The sequence below is a fragment of the Parasteatoda tepidariorum genome, chromosome 5 (genome assembly GCF_982258835.1).
Source record: "Parasteatoda tepidariorum strain Cologne lab strain chromosome 5, Ptep-v5.0, whole genome shotgun sequence".
Lineage (NCBI taxonomy): Eukaryota > Metazoa > Arthropoda > Arachnida > Araneae > Theridiidae > Parasteatoda > Parasteatoda tepidariorum.
In genome coordinates, this window is record NC_141759.1 from 19836226 (window position 1) to 19858272 (window position 22047).

Consider the following 22047-nt stretch of genomic DNA (forward strand, 5'->3'; position numbering starts at 1 on the left):
CTTTAGGGCTTGTTTTTCGAAGGCTCCGTCGTGATATGTAATGATGCTTTTTCGCGAATAATATTCTATCTTTGTAACTGCTGCGAGTTTGCCAACCAATGCTAATGATTGTCAGTTCAAAGTTTAACCTATCTAAAGTCAGCGCTGTCCACGCTTATTTTGAAAATGGCGCAAAACGTCAATATAGAGAAAAGCCACAGTCTTATGAAAAATGAAAAGCGTTTGTGGTCTTATTTTTTAATATTTAAAAACTTACTCTAATGCTGTGTTACCTGGGCTCATAAAAATTTACAAAAACTGAGAATAAAGCAGTGATTTTGATAATTTTCAGCTAAATGGAAAAATATTGCCAAATTGGCAATTTTCAACAAAGTTTAATAACTTTTAAAATATTTACGATATTTGTTCCTTCTAAAGCCCAGATAATTCTTCACGTTAAGATGATATATATAGTTTAAAATCATCACGTTGCTCTAGTGTAAGGCTGTGTTTTTTTTTTTTTCCTTGGCGACTGAGCTTCAAAAAACAACGTTAAACATCAAAGAGCTAGAGTATGTCACTTCCCTTTGAATGAACTATCTGAGATCGCACTTGTTTATTTCCTTCCTGACTAAATTTTTTAATCGAAATTTGCTGTTTTGGAAAAGATTAGAACATTTAAAAAAAACCCGCTAAGTAGCGATGCTCTTTAAGTTGCCAGTCTACGTTAAAATGAAATGCTCAACCATTTCATTTTTTCACCCTGTCTAAATCTTGACGACACTCACCAGAGGTCATTTTAAAAAAAATTGTCGCCAGTGTCTGATGAAGGGTGGACGTGACATCAAAAACTCATCAAAATTCTGAACATCACTGGCATGTTAGTGATGGGGTCGTGGCTCTTTTATAAACTAGCTGCAAGCCAAATGCTTTCAAGGTCGGCTCCAAGCAACACAAGGTAACTTTCTCTCTCGACGCGCTCCAAGAAACAAGAGCCAGAAATTAAACTACCATTTCTCTAAGCCGTCTTACGAAGGTGTCGGAAGTCATTCGAAAACAATGATTACATCCTCTGTTTGGATGGAAACTTTCATTTTAACCCATTAGGCGCCTTTGTTACCTTTTTGGGGACATTCCTTAATTTTAAATTGATAAAGAGTGCTTCCGTATAAATATTTTTTGAAGGAAAATTTTTTTAAAAGATAATGATTTTTTTACTCCACTATTGTTTTTTTTTATTCCATATTAATCCATATATATCAAGACGAAAAAGGGTAAAAAGTGGTAACTAAGAAATTTCCTCTTAGGTTGTTTTTTGGGAAGAATAAAACATCCATGACTACCAAATTTTTTTAATATACATACCTGCCAACTTTTAATCCTTTCGAGGATGATTTTCCCTAGTGGTAGTAAAATGAAATTTAAATTACAATTTTAGGCAGAAACATACACAGTATTTTGAACTAGCTTATTAGGTCTATTTGAATGTTATTACATATTAATATATACAATTAATTTTTTTAAAAGTAATGGTGGATCAAAAAGATTATAAATTAAGTTTATAAATGCAAGAAAGCATGCATTTTACTACCACTTTAAATACAGAAATAAAATTTTACGCCAAATGCGTAAAAGTTGGCAGGTATGTACATATATAATGCATACATTTATAACAATACATACATAGAACTGCTCCCTAACCTAAATTGAGCACACGAGCTTGCAAATTCTCCGGTCACGCCAAAATAATTTTAAAAACGGTAATTAACTACAAAGTAAATTTTGCTAATATTTGAGTATTTTTGCTTTGCTATATTAAAGGTTCTTACATGACTTAAGGACTATATGGTGGTGAATTATATAACCCTATGAATCATTTAGAAGTAGTGGTGGATAAAAATCTACTAAATTGTGTTTATTAAACCAAGAATCACTATTGATAAACTACCACTTTAAAAGATATATTTGATGTCCGGAGCAAGTTGGCATCTCTGCAAATGTATGTAAAGCCCAGCGGTATCTGGAGGTGACGGGTCCGAATCCCGCCGTAAACCTTCGTGATGTCCTTCTCTGAATTGTTCGATCTGTCCTTCTACAGAACAAATTAAGTACACAAGTCTGCAAATCTATGTAATTTCAATAAAGCAATAATAAAGTTAATAACAATGAATAGTTTAGAATAGATTTGCTCCTCCCGAAAATCGTTTATTATTAAATTGGTTTTGTTATCAGTGTTTCCTCTTTTCTTCCAAACCTGTTCTACTATTAAAGACCAGAAACTAAATCAAAACATTCATTTAAATTTCAACCCTTATCGACATCGTATTCCTGTCTCGGACAAGTTATTTAAAAAAAAAAAAATTTAAAGATTTCTAAAAAGATAAAACTTTGCTTTAAAAGTTTTGTAACCAGGGGTGAAAACAAGACAGGAAAAATGAAAAGCTGGAAGTAAAACCATTTAATTTATAATTTGTTTCTGAGAGGACTTAAATAAGCTTTTGCTTCATAATTAAGAAAGTAAAAAGGACAATGAAACCAAAATTCTTTAAAATTAAGGAAATAACTGATGAAAAGTTAACAATTAATTTTCCATCACTATTCACTTTCTTTTCTGATAAAAAAAACAGTCCTACAACTGTTAAAAAATCATGCTAGTCCTTTATATTTTAATATTCTCGTAAACAAGCTTTTATGAAACGATCTTCTTACTAATTTTTTTCCTTTGATATTTAGAGATTTCATTTCAGACCTTGGACAGCCGACCCAATATTGGGTTTACGACTACTAATGTTCAACTCCGTAGCCTTGTAATTTATTACCCAAACAAGAAGATATGTGAACTCCTGGATTAAGTATTGGGAGAAATTAGCCTTCGAGGAGGAATTTTTGTTGGAACTTACACGCATTTGCACTACATAGAGAGGAAAACCGCTAATACCTCCCAAACCTGACAACTTTTTCGGATTTTCCGAAAGATTTTATTTTCATATTTAAAGTGGTAGTAGATATGTACCATTTTTTCTTTTAACTTAATTTTTAAATGATTTTGATCACCACTATTCTTACAAAAATTAAGCACATATATTAATATTCGTTACTATCATTGTTGTCAACTTAAGTTTTCTCAAATACAACGTATTTGTTTGCTAAAAATTGAAGTTTTAATTCCATTTTAATACCACTGGGAAAAATGTTAACGGAAGGGATTAAAAGTTGGCAGGTATGCCTCCCACAGTTAGACTGGCGGCAAAAGGACTCTAACCCATGATCCGTCTACCACTGAGGATATTTTACGCCAGCACTGTGGTCGATGCAAGCCGAGTGTAGAATTCGTATCGACCAGCCATTGCTGGAATTCGAACCCGATTCACCTCATCGGAAGGTGAACGCTCTATCCCCTGAGCCACCACGGCTCTTGTACAAGGATTAAATACAAATATGGAAGCATTTTTATGCTAACTCCATACAAACAATCTTTTATTTAGCAGTAAATGTTTTGGAATATTTCACACGACAAAACTAATCGCACAATTTGAAAGATCATGCTTGAAACTTTTAGAAATGACGTCATTTTTACCCAAGCATAATTTTCATTGACCAAAATGAAGAGAGAAAAACAATACCTTTTTTCGGGCTTTAATACCAACAAATTTGAAATCATTCTATGATATTGCAATATTGATATTTGAATTTTTTATTTTATTTATGTTGCTCTTGAAAAAGGATAGAGCGTTTTAAATTCTTATGATCAATTTGATCGATTAAATTGATCATTTCTGAAAGCTTCAGACATGATCTTTCAAACTGTGCCATGTTTTTTTCCCCCCTATGCCCATCTGGAGAATGACCTTTCGTCATACAGGCATTTGAAGGGCAGGTTTGCTGGCCACTCTTTCAGGGGCACCATATAATGTGAGCCAACGTTCATCTCACAGTAAGGACAGATAGTACGGAGAATGAAAGTACATTCATGCCCTTGCCCGGGATTTGAACCCAGAACCTTTCTGGTGTAAGGCCAGTCCCACACCCCTACACAGGCCGGTTGGCCAGTTTCACCATGTAAAATCTTCCAAAACATTTGCTGCTAACATATTTTTGTCCAACAAACAATTTCGATATTTTTGTCCAACAAACATTTCCCATATTTTTTTCCAACCCCCGTATTTCTGTATTATTGAATTTAGTTATTTTTATTTCTGGAGTTAGATTGCAAATACAAACGCTTGCCATTGAATTTGAATCATTGCATCACAATCTAGAAAAAAGTAAAAAGTGATAACGTTAAAAGTAACATAAAAACGAGTAAAAGTAAAAAGTGTGACATTATACCCGATTACTTATTTTTTTTCAACTTCAAGAAAGAAAGGCGAACTTTTATAGTATGAAAAACTCGCGAAATAGATAAATTTCCCTACTATACATGAAATTAAGGATACATGTTTATTTCAAGCATAAAGTGAGAAAAAAAACCTCGAGCTATGTCCCCCCCCCCCAAAAAAAAAGCCTCTAGTGCATGCATTTTCATTTGTAATTGCGAGTACTACATATGTATAACGTCAAAGAGGTTGTTCTGCAATTCAACTAAAATATCACACTCCTACGCAGTGTCTCTCACGCGCTTATTGATAGTAACACGCGTGAACAGTTTAATTCAACCCGTCGCGTAACAATATACGTTAATTCTTAAAGTCGCCCAAAACTGTCTGAATTTAGTTGTTAATGCGGCAGTTTGGCAACGTTATTTAACACATCCAGACACTTTAAATCATTTAACTATTTCGTTCATACAGAAATCTAGCTGATGATGCAGAAAGTTAGTTCGGAATCTCTACAAACCTTTACGCTCCAATTTCATTTTCTGTTTAATTCTCCTGTTTATTTGTGAGGTATACGTTTTATTTACTATTGTTCCACTGAGCACCTCCTGGGACGCGTCATCTATTCTGACTTAATCGATGTTTTCCGCTTAATGTTTCATCGTCATCGGAAGTATGTATGTTTGTCTATTTGTAGGAATTCGAACTAATTTATCGTATTTAGTTAACATAAAAGGCGTTAATCTTAGAAGTACTACTTCCTTAGTAGAAGGGAACTTGACATTAGATGTTCTGTTTTCTGGAAGTTAAATGTTTTATGTTTGCATGAATTTCCCGAAATGTTTAATTGTAATGCATTAATTAATTTCCTAAGTAGTCGAAATACAAAGTATATTTAATAGAGTTCAATGCTTAGCTAATGCATTAATTTGGATATCATTTTTAAAGTTATGTAAGGGAGATGGGACTAGAGTAGACAAACGGAATATTTTTGTTGTTTATCACTCAAAAACTCATATTCAGCTAAATGTTCGCAATTATGATGGCTCAATTAAGTGAGCCGCTCAGAAGCCAATGCGGTTAAGTCCATTTTTTGATATTTTCTGATTTTTGGAAATTTTGATGAAATAAATAATAATCTTCTTAGTTATTAAAGGATTTACTCGTTGGTTACTTTTTTCTAGGTCAGACAGCCCTTTTTTTAATAGCTTCTGAATATATTGTATAATAATTTCAGAAGCCATTGTGAATAAGTCCACCTTTTATCAATATTTTTTTACATAAACTTTGAAATAAAAATTAAATTATTCTTCTTCTTTCGATATTTGTTGGTAACACTGAAAAACAAGAAATTCATAGTAACTCAGGGTTGCCAGACGTAGTATTTTTACACCAAAAAAAGGGGTATGGTATTTTTCATAGTATTTTTTTAAAATGTGGTATTTTTAGTTTTTTTTTTATTTATTTATTTTATTTTCATTTCCTAAAACAAAGAAAAGTGCCATTCTAGTTTTGAAGTACAAAACAATTTTTGAAATAATCCAACAATTTATTTTCTATTAGTCACTGTATCTAGTGATGATTGTGAAAAATAAAAGTTCGTTTATACTAGTAGACTATATATATTTCATATCTTTTTCAGCTGCCAAAAGGTATAAGTCCTAAAATTTTTAAGATGCTGTCATTATTTCAATAAATACTTAACGTTTTTATTTTCACATCCTGTACGTATCTTGTTTTTTTGAAGAGTTCACACCTCGAAAAAAGACTTTATACACTTTTCTAATTAAATTAATAAACCATGAATTTTAAAAACTAATGTATCAAAAAAACATTAATTTTCTCAATTTTTGTGTTTTGGACTTAATCGCATTGGCTTCTGAGCGACTCAAGTCAATCTGTGATGTCCGTATTTCTGTACAATTTCGATATATAAAAATACAAGGTTTTGATCGGCGAAATCTATCCATCGTAATTGCGAAAATTTAGCTGAATTCTGCTCTAGAAAGCCATGGATTTACGAAATATAGATTTTTTGAGTTCATACGATAGATTAATGAAGAAGCTAACATAAAACTGACGAATGTAACATTGTATTGATATTTTGTTCAAAAAAGAGTTCATTAAAGAAGGAAACGTTAATTAAACTTTCTATTCGATTTGGGGGGCCCCTCTGATGTGGGGGCCCGGAGCAACTGTCCCTCATGCCCCTGCTTTAGTCCGGCTCTGTATGGAATTTCGCGAAATTACAATATTTCTATCGCTATTATAATCTATCACATTGTTTTGTATTATTTTTATCAATGTTGATTAAAATAATCATTCGAGCTCATTTGTTGACGAGTTTTTCCGCATGAGATATTTTAACTTGGGACAGGTGAAGCCATTTTAGTTATCCATTAACCCACTGAATTATAGGAGCGGGCGCAAAAGCTTAGACGAAGGTTTTAAGCAAAGAAGCCACACATTTGTGATCATTGAGGGAGTACTTGGATTTATATATAAAGGGCTTCTTAGGAGTGCGAAATGGCTTATATATTATTTATCTTGAAGTTGGCGTATCATTGAACTAGAGTCATTAAATTAGGTAGGCCTTTCAGGTATAAGGTATCCCAGAATAGAAGGGGAAAAAAACTGGTAGTAAAATCATTTCATTCCTAAATTTCGTAAAAAGTGAAGTGAAAGCTATTACAATTATTATGATAAATTATCTATCACACTTCATATTTTTCCAGATAACAGAGTATTTAAAATGTTGTAACTGTAAAAAAGTCCTGGTATTTATACACAGTCGTCCCCACTTAATCGTCCCTCGGATAATCGAATAACCCGCTTATACGAATAAAATTTAATGGAACCAAGTCATTTTATATTAAACTAATGTTAAATTTCCCCGTTTAAATGGTTATTTGTTGTTTTTTGCCCCCCGCTTAATTGCATAAAGAAGGGGTACTGAAATGAAGAAAAAAATTTTATTTTTGAGAAATGTTTCACCAGCTAAAATACAATTTCCCTTTTTAAGATAAGGATACAAGATGGTAATTTCAATAGGGACTTCTTATTCATTAGTAGGTGTTTGGGATGAAGTTGAAAAATTAATCAAATCTTGCTGCCTATATCAAATCTATACATTGGAGTAAACGAAGGGTGTTTTACTCCTCTTTGACTTACTTCACTCGCACATCATTTAGAATGTAAAAAAGGGATAGAGGGATTTGTTTTTAGGTCAAGACTTGTGGTCCCCTCTTGATGCATCATTAAGTTTTAAAAACCTAATACACTAGTGTAAAGAATGTTTTCTCTTAAGTAGAATAATTGCTTAATCCTGTGAATAATTTTGAGTTGATTGCAAGTTGAGAGCGAAAGGGAATGATTTAAATTAATTGAAAAAAAAAACAATGAATCTTAGAATCAATAAATTTAAAAAAAAATCCCCTACTAAAATAGCGCATTAATTAGAAATTTCTCAAGTTTCGAAGAATTAAAAAAATAAAAAATCTGAATGTGTTTGAAAGGAATATGCACGAATCATGAAAATTTTAGTAGAAACTAAAAGGGAAAATCTAATTTTGATAAATTGACGAATTAAGCGTGTACAAAACACAGTCTTCAATTATAGAATTTTTCGGATGGGATCAAATAATATTTTAGTTCCAACATGATTCACTAACATTGATTTATTTTTATGTAACTTTAAATGATATTTTTTTGTGATACTAAGGCAGAAAGTTTGAATTAAATTATAATTATTTATTGATCATAAAACTGAGTTTATTTAATCAAAACGCTATACTACGCATTAAATACCATTAAAAAGTAAAATTTCACAAAAATTTAGAATTTAAGATTGAATATAGCACTCCCCTTTTAATCGAATAACCCGCTTAATAGCATAGATTTGGCTAGAACCGATGGTATTCCTTTAAGCGGGGTTGACTGTATATCTAATTCCTCCTGAAAATTATGTGTGCATATAATTTAGTTTCACTACCAGTTTTTTTCTCTTTTCCGAAGTGTGGTCAGTCGCGATAAAGGCATACAGGGTTTCCAAAACTGGAAGAAATTTAAAACTGGTACAGAGAGATTGAAAAAAAAAATTGTTCTGACTAATTCTTAACTACCAAAACATGTTTGCGAAAAAAAGAAATATAATTAGATGTTAAAACTGCTTCATTTAATTCCTAAAATAGAAATGAAATTAAGACTTATGTTGCCAGTTAGTAAATTTTCTCGGTTGTGGCCACTCGCGGATTTATTTTCCTGGAAAAATTAATAACTAGTACCAATTTTGTTGTAAAAAAGCTGAAAATTTCGTAATAATAGCTTCCATTATCGAAATAAAATTTCGTACCTACAAACTTCGGTTCTATATATGTTTACTTAACCTTTTCGGGACCAGAATCAGGATGGAAAAAAAATAAAAAGCCGTAGCAAAATAAAAAGTTTGGACAAGCCTTATTTTTGCTCTCAATTTAATTCTAATATATCTAACTAATGTTAGTTCAAAGTGTTACAGTCTAATTTTTTTAAAATTAAGTACTGATGCTCTCTCCAAGTAAACTGCTATGGAAATATTTTGCCTACCAGTTTTATTTTTCTCCACCTGGATTACCGCCGACCTGAGAGTGCTAATATGACTCTACCGTCTCTAAGAGGTTACACAAAATATAATGTTCTGGAAAGTACTAACATAATAATATTTTTTTAAATCAATATCACTACTACCTTTTAATTTTTTCCAGGCGCGTTTGATCTGAACTAATCAAATTTTTCAGAGTACCTAGCCTGATAAGGCTATCTGCTCTTTCATCTCTATGAGTATGTTTGATCGATGTGCGCGTTTGATCGATATATGAGGTTATCTTTATGCTTGTATTTTCAAAATTTAAAGTGGTTGATAAAATGTTAAAGAAACAAAAAATTTGCATTTTTAATTAGTGATTTGAATCATTGCCAAACTTTAGAGGTTTCACTGTGAATCTGACTTACCTTAAGCAGTTAAAGCTAAAATATTTATTTTCCTGAAATGTATTTGCTATATATTTTAAAACTAAAGTGGTAGCCTCATTAAAAACTATGCACTTATCATAAGCGTTAATCCTCTACCACTTCTTTAACAATGGTAATTCTTACATCACTTCAAAGAGTTGCGTACACACATGGCTGCAAATTTAATCCAAAATTAATATTTAAAATTTTAAAAGAAGATTAGGAATTAAATTTTCTCCCTCTTGCGAAATAATCTCTTAGGCGAAGAATATTTAACGAGATTATATATTTTATTTTATTTTAGAACAGTCGCGTTGAACAGCTGACCCATTTTTTTGGATTTACGATTATAAATAATAATATACTCCGTAGCCTTTTAGTTTTGAACCTAATCCAGAAGACAAGGGAACTCCTTGGTCAAGTATTGGGAGAAATTTCCCTTCATGTAGGACTTTTCGATTGAACTAACCCGCATTTGCGTTCCGTGGAACGAGATTATATAGTTACCGAAAATCATATAGTTATCGAATTGACGAATTAGCACTGATTACCGAACAAAATTATCAGTTCAGATCTTTCAACGATATGGTAATCTAGTGACGTGTCTACGTGTTTTCAAAATATGTGAGTAATTTTAAAATCAAGCAATAATTTAAATTTAAATGTTTTTCACCCGAAGATGACTGGTAATGTTTACTTCTATAAATGTTTTGTGTCATTGAATAAATGCAGAGATGCCAACTTGCTCCGGACAGAAAATAAATATTTTAAAGTGGTAGTTTATCATTTGTGATTCTTGGTTTAATAAATTCAATTTAGTAGATTTTTATCCACCACTATTTCTAAATAATTCTCTGGCTTATATAATTCGCCACTTATAGCCCTTACGTTTTGCAATACCTTTTAAAAAGTTAGCAGAAGTAGTCATATATTTGCAAAATTTACTTAGAAATTATTTACAGTTTTTTAAATTATTTTGGCGTGTCCGGAGCAGTTGGCATCTCTGTTAATGTAGTATTCCTGAATGTTTCGCGTTGCATTTTTAAAACTAACAAATGCGTTTTAGGATGCAAATCTCATTACCATTTTAATTATTTTGGCGAACCTTTGAGAACTCTGTAATGTCTAAATTTTAACTCAATAAAATTGCAAATTGAATTGTGGTAAACTATTAGGGTGATGAATTTGCAATTTTCAGCCAAAGACAAGATGGTATAGAATAAAATTCTGAGTAAGGTCAGGTTTTATCCGGGACTGAATCAGTGTTAATACAATAAAAAGAAAGAAGTCTGCGTGTAAAAAGTTTCAGTTCTTTTAAATGATTTTTTTTTTAAATTAACAATCTGTTTATCAACAAAAAGCAAAAATGAATGTGAAGCAATTGTGGGAGTAAGTGAGAGAAGCGAAGGGGGTGTAGAGCTTACTAGTACTTCATAAAATGTCATCTGTGTTCTGAATTTTGAAAATAACTCACAAATGCTGATGATGCTCTTACAATTATTTAAAACAATCAGCCTCATATCTGTAAAAAGAGTAATAAAAGGATTTGGAGTGTGTATACAGTCAAATTTTATCTGAGACCTTTGTTTATTTGCCTGTTCACAGTTGAATTTTATCAATTGTTATCACTACTTTTTATCATGAATACGTTAAGCATACGTTGTCTGGATAAATAGTTTTGTTCATGATTTCAATGTTTTTTAATGCAAAAAGTTAAAGTGAAATATTGTTTTATTTTTTAAATGTCGCTTTTAAAAATGTATTAGATTTAAAGTGATCAATCAGCTTGGTAGCTATGAATAAGCCTATAAAATAAGTACTGTACTAAAAAATAAGTTTAAAAAAATTGGTCAATAGCTTCTGAGTTTTGAAATTTCAAAAAAGCTGTATTTTAAAATTTTCATTTATTATGAAGTATTCGACCGATTTCGAACTCTTAATGTTTTCTAAATCGAATTCGTATTGTATTCATTTAAAATTACACAGTTTAATAAGTTTTAAAGTTGGTGTTTCTCATAGTTCAAAATTTTCTCGATAATTATGAAATAAATTCATTAAAAGTGATCATTAATAATTCATTTTTGCATAGAATTTTCTTTAGATAATTAAGGATTCAGATGGCAAAACAAGGATTTCACATTTTCGACCGCTTTACTGGAGAATATCGAGAACCATATTTCCCAGATTGCGGCTACTCCTCATATGTGAATAGTTAAAAATCCTAATGTTTCGAAAGAATGGTATTATAATTGAGAGGAGAAAATATGTTGGTACCATATTTCCCAGATTGCGGCTACTTCTCTTATGGAAATAGTTAAAAATCTCAATCTGTCGAAAGATTGGTATTATAATTGAGAAGAGAAAATATGTTGATACCATACTTTCCAGATTGCGGCTACTTCTCTTATGGAAATAGTTAAAAATCTCAATCTGTCGAAAGATTGGTATTATAATTGAGAAGAGAAAATATGTTGATACCATATTTCCCAGATTGCGGCTACTTCTCTTATGGAAATAGTTAAAAATCTCAATCTGTCGAAAGAATGGTATTATAATTTAAAGGAGAAAAACATTTTTGCGTCTGATTTCGTAACTCAAATAATTGTTAGCCATAATTATTTATCATATTCCTCTGGGTAAGCTTTCAGCCCGAAGACATTCTTGCTGCTTGTATTTTATTCTTCGAAAAATAAGCAGCCTTGCCTTTCACCCCCACCCCATGCAGAATTTCTTTCACCGGAGGGCTTCTACACTAATATTTATTAACATACCCTAAAGTTACCTTCATACGACATTTAATGCTTTTACTCGCAACATCCCGATAATCTTGAGTTACTGCTCTAAGCCACCTTAATAACGATAAGGCTTTTCACGCTATTGCAAAATAAATAAAAATCCAGGAGCCAATGGAATTGCACTCCAACTTTTTAAGATAATATCAAAATGCGTCTGGAATGCATTCAGAGATTTAAAAACATGTACGTTTAAGCATTTATGCTTATGACAGTTCAAACTTTTGATATTTTAATTCTTTGCTGCCAACGCGAGAAAGAAAAGAGGACTTTTTTTTGCCGCCTATACACTTATGTAAAAATATTTATATTTGGATGGCAAGTCTGAGACTTTTCTATGCTTAACCCTTTATTGGGCTGTTTATTTCTAGTAAAAGTAAATTAAGGAATTTTTGGAATTGAAATTCATATAAGAATAGTAATTGATATAAGAAAAGAAAAATTCATTTAGCTTATAAAAAATGAATTTAAATTTTAATGATATTTTTTTTTTGGTCTTAAGTATATTTACCACGACTTGTTAAGAACTTATTGACTTTTAATTTTCTTTATATATAAAATAAATTTCATAAATGCTACGAACTTCAAAAGGAACTATGCATTTTGCATACCTGCCAACTCTTCCGGATTTTCCGGAAGATTTTATTTTCATATTTGAAGTGGTAGTAAATATATACTATTTTTTCTTTTATAAATTTAATTTTTAAATGATTTTGATCACCACTATTCTTGCAAAAACTAAGCACATATATCAATATGCGTTACTATCATGGTTGTCAACTTAACTTTTCTCAAATACAACGTATTTGTTTGCTTAAAATTGAAGTTTTAATTCCATTTTAATACCACTGGCAAAAATTATAATGGAAAGGATCAAAAGTTGGCAGGTATGATTTCGTAACTTTTATACGTTTTGTTATACTAAAAAATGGTTGCCAATTTCATTCAAACGCACTTCAAGAAATCTGAAGTTATAAACAAATGGAAACCTAAATTAAAAGTGGTAGAAAAGTTGAAAAGGACTTTAAAAATTGGTGGTAAGTATACTTTAAATGGATTTAGAAAGGGTTAACCCTTTCGGGCCGACTGTCACAAATACGTGACAGCATAAAACCGTATCAATCAGGTTAAAAATTTAAAACTGGTAATCAAAGTATTTCTTTAGTAGTTTATTTGTGGGCGGAGTAATAATTGTTTGATTTATTTAATTCACCAATCCTTTGTTCAAAATAAAACTATTTAGTTATACTTTGAATTAACATTGATTATATATATGTTTAAACTAACAATAATTAAATTAAAAGCAAAGTAAGTCTGTCAAATTAGCAACGACTTCATTTAAGTTACCGTTTTTTATTTAATTACAACTTGATTCTGATTTTGTACGAATGCTTTTCTGAATCACCCGTCCCCAAAGGGTTAAAGCTGGGGTGAGAATAGCTTCTTTCAATAAGTGGTAGAGAATGAAAAAGTAAAATTTGCAATTTTTTAGTTAATTCAGTCGTCACTTTGATAGGCTTACCCCAAGATTTTTTAAACTAATTAGCTTTTTATATGAACTTTTGGATTATTTAAATGTTATGGTGGGCAATATAGCTTAAAATCAAACTTAATAAACCAAGAATCACCGGTAAAAACATAAATTTCGCTACAACTAGAAAGATAGTATCCTCAAAGTGTAGCAAGTTGGCATCCCCTATAACTGTGGTAAATTAATCAAATAGTCGCTAAGTTATACAGAATAGAAATAAAACAACCTTCTTCATAATCCAGTGCTCATATTTCTTTAAAAATATTAACCATTTCGTACTCAGTGTGCTTAAAAAATTTTGTTCTTTTCTTAAGGAAATGAAACTGTGGTAGTACATGTGTTTTATTAGTAATAATTGTATTAGTAGTGATTGTATTAGTACTTAGATAGTTCTGTCTGCCATCATTTTATTGATTTAAGAAATATCTACTGCTCTATCTGTAACCATTCAGGTTTTTTAATTAAAAATTTTTTTCTAGGTGAAATATTAAGAAATGCTACAAATGGGATTGGTTTAGAGGTATGTACTAATAATTCTATCAATTTCCGATAATATTTATTAAAAATATTTTTTAAAAGGAATTATTAGCTCAATTTTTAATCTTCAAATTATGCAGGGAAACAATGATTTCGACAAGCTTGGACGAAGTTGAAATAATAAGTTGCAGTTTTATTGTTTTCAGAACTGCTACTTCAACAATGTCTGCGTATTTACGAATTTATTCGCTTTTTAGCTGATCGAATGTAAATATGATTACTGTTAGTCGAACATAGACAGTCAGGCAAAATCAGCAAATAATTGAAATTACTCGACTGATTTAAAACTATTGTTAATACATGTTGGTTGTTATTTGAAATAGAACAAAGAAGGGAAGAAGAAAACGATTAGTCGCATGAAATATAATATGTGCAAAACTAATTGCACGCCTGCCAAGTAGTCCCGATCTATCGAAACAATGCGATTTGAATATTTAAAGTAGTAGTAGATTTTATAATTTAACATTTTATGTTAGATTTATTAAATTTTATTCAGAATTATTTTTTCCACCACTGCATACAAACACCATAAACACGAGTTGCTAACTGCAAGGATGCCACAAGCAACTAAAAATACGAAATTTGGTAGAAACTCGATTCATTTCTCCCGACGCTCTATCAAATTATTCATATTCAATCGTTTCTGGACGGGCAAGTCAGAAATGTATTCTTACGAAATCGAGAAGAATAAAAAAAAAAAAAAATGCTATGCCTAGTTTGACTGACTTTTTCCTCTAAATTGGTCGTTTATATTACGAACTAAAGTAGTCGTTTATACAGTGAATTCGCGATAACTCGAATCTGATAGGACTGACGAAAAACTTCGACATATCGGAAGTTCGACTTATCGTTAGTTTCGGTTTTGGACTTTCAAAATATTGTCGGATTATTTAATTAATGCTTATTAATCATTTTTCTGACAAGCTATTTACGATAACACTGTTTGAAGCACTTTATGATACCCTGGTCCATCGGCTGCAACTTTGCTGTTGTGTTTGGCGGGAGAAACTGCAAGTTTACTGCTTTCAAATTAGGTAGATCACTATGTGCTGTGCATTTATCCATAAAGAGTATCACTTTTCTTTTTTTAATGAAGAATTTCCGATCCAATTTTTTTACATAGTCTTCAAATAAAACTGATGTCATCCAAAACTTTCTGTTAGATACGTTTTTACATTCTTGAAACATCGGGGATTTCGGTTCTTTCCGGTAACAAGTAAGGGCAATTTCTCTGTCCCAGACGCATTTCCTCCAACTGGGACAGTCAAACGTTCCTTGCTCATTTTACCCCCTGAGCAGTTTTTATCCTTAAACATCATAGTCTTATTTGGAAGACATTTAAAAAATAAACCCATTTCATCAATATTGAAAACATCATTTTCACTGTATCCATGAAGCAAATTTGGTAACGTTTCATTTGACCACTGTTCACATACTTCAAGAGGGACACCTTTATCTTCTCCATGAAGAGTGCGAAAGACATTGTGTGTGTGTTGCAAAGGAAGGGGCAAGAAAATCAAGTTATAGTAATATTCGAGTTATCGTACTTCGAGTTACAGCGAATTGATTACGAATTTATTCTCCAATGCAGAAGTAAAACTACATAAATTTTTAATTTGAATTAAATAGTAGTAAATAAAATAAAACAAACTTTTCGACACGCACTGAAATTTCGCTCTTCGCCGCCTTAGAAAATGCCGGAATAGGTATACCACATTGCTCATTACATTACCCACGCCACACTGCCACAAATGCCCGTTCATAGGGTGGGCCACATTCATACATTCACACATCAGGAGACAACAGAGAGAGAAACATCTATGCTCAGAGCGGGATTCGAACCAGCAGCCATTGGCTTCGCAGTCAGGCACGCTAACCACTCGGCCACCTGGCCGGCAGTAAACTATTATAAATACGCCCGAAATTGAATTGCTTTAAAAATAGTTCGGCTACCAGTTTTTTTTCTTTTTAATCCTGATTGTCGCCACCCTGTGAATGCTTATACATACCCTCCAACTTATGAGGATTTTGAAAATAATTCTTTCTAGTGGTAGCGAACCAAAGTAGAAATTTTTAAAGCAAATGGATCTCTCATAAAACTTTTATCAGAACTTAAGAATCTAGCCATATGGCCTGCTTTTTTATAAGTAATAGTGGACAAGTTACTCTAAAATTAATTTTTTTTTTAAATATTAAGACATTAATTTTGCTACCGTCAGAAAAGAAGATTTCTGAAACTACGGAAATTCCGTAGCAGTTGGAGGGTATGAATATATAACTCGCCCATCTCGAAGAGGTTAAAATAAAAACATTCTTTACGTTTAGTTTCCATAGAAAAGTTACGAATTTTAATCTCTTTTAATAAAAGTTTGAATTTTAATAGTCAGTATTTTTTTTTCTTCTTTTTTTTGTCGCCCGTTTTAACTCTGCAACTTGACAGATAAATATTTTCGAGTGGTAGTCTTTCAATGTATGATTCTTGATTTAGTAAATTCGAGTTAGGCAGATTTTGCTCACAACTACTTCTAAATAATTCAAGGGCTGGTGTGATACACCACTTTGTTACAGTTAAGCTGTGCTGAGTCTTTTAAAAAATTGGCATAATTTACCCAAAATCTGCAAATTTTAGTTTGTTGTTCTCTACCGTTTTTTTTTTTTTTTTTTTTTTTTAATTATTTTGTTGAAACCGAAGCAATTGGCATCTCTGTATCCATTGTGCAGAGAAGTATTGAAATGAGGGCAAAATGAAACAATTTGCCAAAAAATTATCATTTGGCTACTGCTTCTGCGTTGGCAGCTCTGTGATTGTATTAACTTAAAGCTCTAGTGTTTGGCTACCAACTTTTACTTATTTATAATTGATTTTTTTTCTACGCTTAAAGAGGTAGCAGAATGTATACATTTATTTCCATTTCTTAAATTTATAATTTTCATTTAAAATAATTTTAGTAATAATTAATCCATATAAAAAATTTAACTAAATGTATAAATGCATGATAATTCTACGATAGTGTGCAATGGTTCTGACAAAATCAAAAACTATTTCTGCTTACAATTAAAATTCAATTAACATTTCGTTCCTATCTGGAAAATTCATCATAAAGTAAAATTTGGCAACTAATGCTTTTCATATTTATGCCTAACTTTCAATGCATTTTCAATGCATTTGATGCAATTTCTGTGTAAATCACTTATGGTTTATCATAAGAAGATAAGATAAGGCTAATACTTCTGATTGCCTATGCATTATGTGGTTGATCATTGTTTTATTATGATTATATTTTAAAGAAACTGCTACTCACTATTACATAGGGAAGATTACTTTAACGAAAAATTTTGCATAGTTTGTCCATATGAGAGATGACATCGAGCTCTCATTTGGAGGTTCCAACCCGTGATATGGAAGGATTACTTAGAAATCGAGTCCCACATATGTGTCGGCTAAAGGAAAAATTCTAAGACCTCGCCACACGGCTTTTGATGTCTAAACAAGGAAATTAGTAAATTAATACCTTCTAAAAAAATTTTATCACTTATGTGTAAAAGAAAAAGCGAAGAGAAAACTTAACTAACTGAAACTCAAGATGATTAACACGCTGAATGCCATGGAGGTCACCGGTCACCGGCACTGAGTTTTCTCGTAGAGTCACGGGGTCACCGGTGACCGGTGAAGCCAAGATTATTCGAAACACATAATTCGAGTAAATTTTTTATTTTTTTATATTATGATCGGTACTGAAATGTTTTGAAGAAATTAATGCAATATGGAACACACAAAAATAGTTTTATTCATATACACAGAGATTTACTTTATTACAGGACCTGTAAATTTTAAATGTTCATAGATGTTTTATGTAGGTATGAACCTATTGATATGATAGCGTCATCGCTTTAACCGTCGCAGATAATAGATAAAGAAATAAAAATAAAAGTAAGAAAGAATGAAACGCCTACTTTCTGGAGTAGCTCTTTCTTTTGTTAATTTTTTTAAAATTTGTGCGATAAACAGAATTTGCCGTGAATTGTTTTTCCCGCTGTACAGCGTCCATATAACAATATATGTTAAAATCCTAAAAACTGGTACTATTTCAGATTCGAAAAACTATAGCTGAATCATTACTATGATTTTTTAAACAAAAAAAAAAAAATACTAAATTGGGATTTCGAAAAGTTACAAAAAAATTAGATTCAATTTTATGATATTCACGATATGAAAGTCACAACACAAATTTCTTTTTTACGACTGCTGTAAAAAGGAAAAACTCTAAACTTGATCAAAATTTTCAGCTGAAGCATTTCTGGAAATATGTTAAAGCATTCATTTTTCCTAAATTTTCAATTTTTTAAGAAATAATTGAAATTAATATATATGCTATGGAAAAAAATTGCAAAAAAATAAATACACTACTGACCATTAAAATTGCTACACCAGGAAGGAATGCAAATAACAGAATGATATTTATTGGGCACATACATTATAGTTGGAAGAGCAAGTGATTAAATTTTCAGGATATCAGGATGTATAGATCCGGAGGAATCAGAACTCAGAGCAGCCTCCCCTGGCACCAGTAACAGCAGTTAATCTCCTGGGCATTGACTCGAACAGAGATTGGATAGCATAGACGAATACAGCATTCCATGCAGCGTCAACGTTATACCACAATTCATCAACCGTAGTGACTGACGAGTGGTGGCGTGCCAGTCGGTCGGTGAACATTGACCACACGTTTTCAATTGGTGAGAGATCAGGAGAACGTGCTGGCCAATGCAACAGGCGAACATGTTCTGTGTCAAGGAAGGTCATATATATATATATATATATATATATATATATATATATATATATATATATATATATATATATATATATATATATATATATATATATATATATATATATATATATATATACAGAAAAAGGTTTCATAATAATAAAGGTTCTGAATAAAAAAATTTAAATGTGCCATATTACTATAATAAGTTTTTTGATACGTACCTTAAAAAAAGGAGAGATACGAATATTATCTAATAAACTGAGTTTCGATAAAGAGAAATGTTAATCACAATATGATTCCTTTGATCTTATTGCTATCTTGCGATCAGTATCATAATCAGCTCAAAAGGTATGTAGATAAACTTATGCACAGTTTGAAATTACTAGAATTATTATTAGAGTTAACCGAATGAATCAGGAAAAAAATATAATGTTGTCATGTCAATTATTCTCTGTACTCATGTGATATCTCAGTTCGATAAAAATTGTGCTTTATCATTTTAATAAAGAAAAAAAATTTGGTTCTGATTTTTTTTTTTTTTTAAATCGATACAAACTTCAACTTTTTTTTACGGCTGACTGTTCAATCCAACGTGAATTTTTAAACCAGATATTAATGATATCAATTTTAGAAAATAAAATTTGATGCAAGACCAATAAACGAAAAAAAAGAAGAAAAAAAATATTTTATCAGTTGCTTTCACTACGCGGAAAAGAACTTTAAATAAGATTTACAGAACAAAGAATCATACATTAAAATATAACTTAGCTACCACTTGAAGACATTTTCCCAAATAGCGTTTAAAGTTGGCAGACCTGTTTTTATATGTTATTCATTGTTTTGTAAATTTGATTTGAAGTTATTTTTCAAGCCACTGCATGTAAATAATTCAAAAGTTTATATGAAAAGCCACTTTCTTTGTGGATGCTCATGTAGAGACTTTTAAAATGCTCGAAAATTTACCAAACAAGCTTTAATTTTTAATTGTCCACTACATAAAAAAAATATTTTTCAAAATGCGTAGTGGTTGACCGTCCTGTAAATGCTGGTAAAATTTAAAGCAATATATTTACCTTAATTTGGTACTTAGCCAGCTTACCTAGCTGGAGCTCTCTTGTGTTTGCTAAATAAATGCTAATAATTAAATACTTTTGATACAACTGCTTTTCTGATATATATATTAATAAAAAAAAAATTTAAAAAAGGAATTTTGAAAGGATTTCAAAAGAACGCCAGCCACTGACGTGTTAAATCCATTCTTCTCTTTATTGAGAATAGCTTAGAGTTCATTATTTTTTCCCCAATATTATTTTTGTAACTTTTATATTACTAGCCATTTTTATTTTAAAATTTTAATGAATATCTACAAGAGTTAATAACTTAAACTCAAACGGAAATTTGACAAATTCCCTCAAAAACCTAGATAGTGGAATAGTTAAACAAATCTTGTTGACTTTGAATAATATATCTATGCATTACACAAAAGTTCTTTTATGCCGCGTTTTTTGAAGCTATTGAAATTTCTCCTGATTTTCTACTTTATCTTGCTGAGTTTGCTTTATGCTTTTTAGAGAATTTCTTCTTTATAATAAAAATTGCGACATTTATTTTTCTTTCTGAAAAGTTTCTTTGTAAAAGAGATCATTATTTAAAAACGTTGAATTTTTTGAAAGAATGAAAAATTGTTCTTCTAAAGTATATTTATCGATTAAGCTTTAAGTTATCCTGCTAGTATACATTATTGAACAGTTTTAAATAATATTACATTCGTTCAAGTGTACTAAATTAATCAAATTTAAAAAACTTCCATATCGAGTTTCTTCCCTAGAAATTTTTTTCTCCGATGCCCACCCAAATTACTTTTGTCATTCAGGTAAAGCACATTTGTTGGCCACTCTTTCAGGTGCACCATATTAAGTGGACGAATGTTCCTCTCACCGTAAGAACAGATAGTACAGAGAAAGAAAGAACATCCTTGTTTTTTTCCGGGATTCGAACCCGGGACCTTTCTGTTGTAAAATCAGCATAAATTTGTTTGCGCAGTACCAACAGTATCTGCTCCTTCATCAAAGCTTTACGGAATAAAGGGAGAGTGGTATGCAGAGGCAGATACAAATTGGTGAAATTTATATCACAAAATTTAAGTCTTTATGCTACGTAATTTAACCCCTTGGGGACGGGTGATTCAGAAAAGCATTCGTTCAAAATCAGAATCAGGACGTAATTAAATAAAAAACGGTAACTTAAATGTTGTCGTTTCTAATTTGACAGACTTACTTTGCTTTAATTATTGTTAGTTTAATCATATATTATATATAATCAATGTCATCATCATCATCATCGAAATATAACTGGGCGCCTGGGGCCGTTAGCGACCTTTTTCCCATTCATCTTGTATTTAATCAAGGTGGTTCTTTCTGGTAACTGGAATAAGAGGAAATCAAATATTTTGTATTTTAGTTAAAATTATGTCACTACAAAAATGAGCTGCAATCGGCCTGAGGTTTATGTCTTCTCTTAAGTTTTCGAACGTAAAAATTTCGTTGATATAATCAATGTTACATACCTGCCAACTTTTAATCCCTTCCATTATCATTTTTCCCAGTGGTATTAAAATGGAATTAAAACTTCAATTTTAAGCAAACAAATACGTTGTATTTCAAAAAACTTAAGTTGACAACCATGATAGTAACGTATATAAATATATGTGCTTCATTTTTGTAAGAATAGTGGTGATCAAAATCATTTGAAAATTAAGTTTAGAAAAGAAAAAATAGTATATATTTACTACCACTTTAAATATGAAAAAAAAAATCTTCCGGAAAATCCGGAAGAGTTGGCAGGTATGATCGAAGTATAACTAAATTGTTTTATTTTGAACAAAGTAATGGTGAATTAAATAAATCAAACAATATAACTCCGCCCAATTATCAACTGCTAAAGAATTACTTTGATTACCAGTTTTATCTTTTTACCCTGGTTGATACGGTTTTATGCTGGCACGTATTTGTGACAGTCGCATACCTGCCAACTTTTAATCCTTTCCATTATAATTTTTCCGAGTGGTATTTAAGTGGAATTAAAACTTCAATTTTAAGCAAACAAATACGTTGTGTTGGAGAAAACTT

The 22047-nt window shown here is 31.1% G+C and overlaps 1 protein-coding gene across 5 annotated transcripts in view; it reads left to right on the forward strand.

The window, feature by feature from the left end:
- LOC107445872 (uncharacterized) overlaps positions 1-22047 on the forward strand; it is a 256280-nt gene that overhangs the window by 128495 nt on the left and 105738 nt on the right. For 4 of the 5 annotated variants that reach the window (XM_071184745.2, XM_071184742.2, XM_071184746.2 and 1 more), the window contains exon 4: positions 14087-14127. The gene's annotated coding sequence lies outside the window, so the exon portion shown is untranslated. Of the gene's footprint in view, positions 1-4903; positions 4969-14086; positions 14128-22047 lie in introns of those variants that run through there. The other variant, XM_071184747.2, reaches the window with a different exon arrangement.